The following is a 1152-nucleotide window of genomic DNA, read 5'->3' as shown; positions in this document are numbered from 1 at the left end:
TATATATATATATATATGCTTTCGGTGCGAATGGCTTTATTATACGGTGCCCAAAATTCATACATGTTAACAAATCAATTATATTTTTTTCTGAGATCAAGAGAAACTGATAGCCACATTTTTTTTCAGTAATCTACAAAGAAAGAAAATGAATTGAAAAAAAGTTGGGTGTAAATATCCAGATATTCTTTATTTTGACTGGCAAAAACAACTTAATTTTCTCCACATTTGCTAAATTTTGAGAAACAGTTTCCATAGGATTTTGAACAATTGTTGAAATATTTTCTATGACCAGAGAAAGAAAAAAAAACCACTCTCTTCATATGATTAAAAAACAGAAGTTAAATATGTTTAATGTTTCATGTTCATAGTAACAATATATCTCTTTTCTTGATCCTTAAATATAGACATGTTAGAAATATAATTTATACATATTTTATTATTATTATTATTATTATTATTATTGTTATTGAGTGAGAAAGCAGTGCATGCCATCAAAGTGATACTGGGGTAAAATATATAAATCCCAGAATACCCATCATGACTACCTGTCTGATAAGGGTACACCAGGTACATGCATCACAACCAAATGTGCGTGACATGGTGATCTCATATCAAGATAAACAGCACATGACCTTGCAGGTGGAACCCAGTTAGAATTTTCTTCAGGTTGAGTGGCCCATCCTGCTCAAAGGGTCCTTGAATAAGGGTTGTTTAAGGATGTTTAAGGTTGTTTCCAGAGGTGAATTATTCAAACTCCAAAGAAATCCTCTCAACACATGGCTATGATGTTCCCCCAATTTTCTCTCAATACCTGGCTATGATGCTCCCCCAATTATTATTATTATTATTATTATTATTATTATAACCAAGTGATTAATAATATACATTGTTATAGAGGAAACTGAAAAGGTCAAATAAGAATGGATTGGATTAATAAATATGTGTCAGTGTGAGTATATGAATACATGTATCTGTATGTGTGTGTATATATATATATAAACATAATATATATATATATATATATATATATATATATATATAGACACTCACATACAGATAAACTTACATAGCTATAAATTTAATACACATAAAGTGACCATTTCTTGTTTGTGCATGTTTGTCTGTGTATACATATATTTATGTGTTGAT

Source organism: Octopus bimaculoides, chromosome 11 (assembly GCF_001194135.2).
Source record: "Octopus bimaculoides isolate UCB-OBI-ISO-001 chromosome 11, ASM119413v2, whole genome shotgun sequence".
Classification (NCBI taxonomy): Eukaryota; Metazoa; Mollusca; class Cephalopoda; order Octopoda; family Octopodidae; genus Octopus; species Octopus bimaculoides.
Note: the sequence above shows the minus strand (reverse complement) of the source record.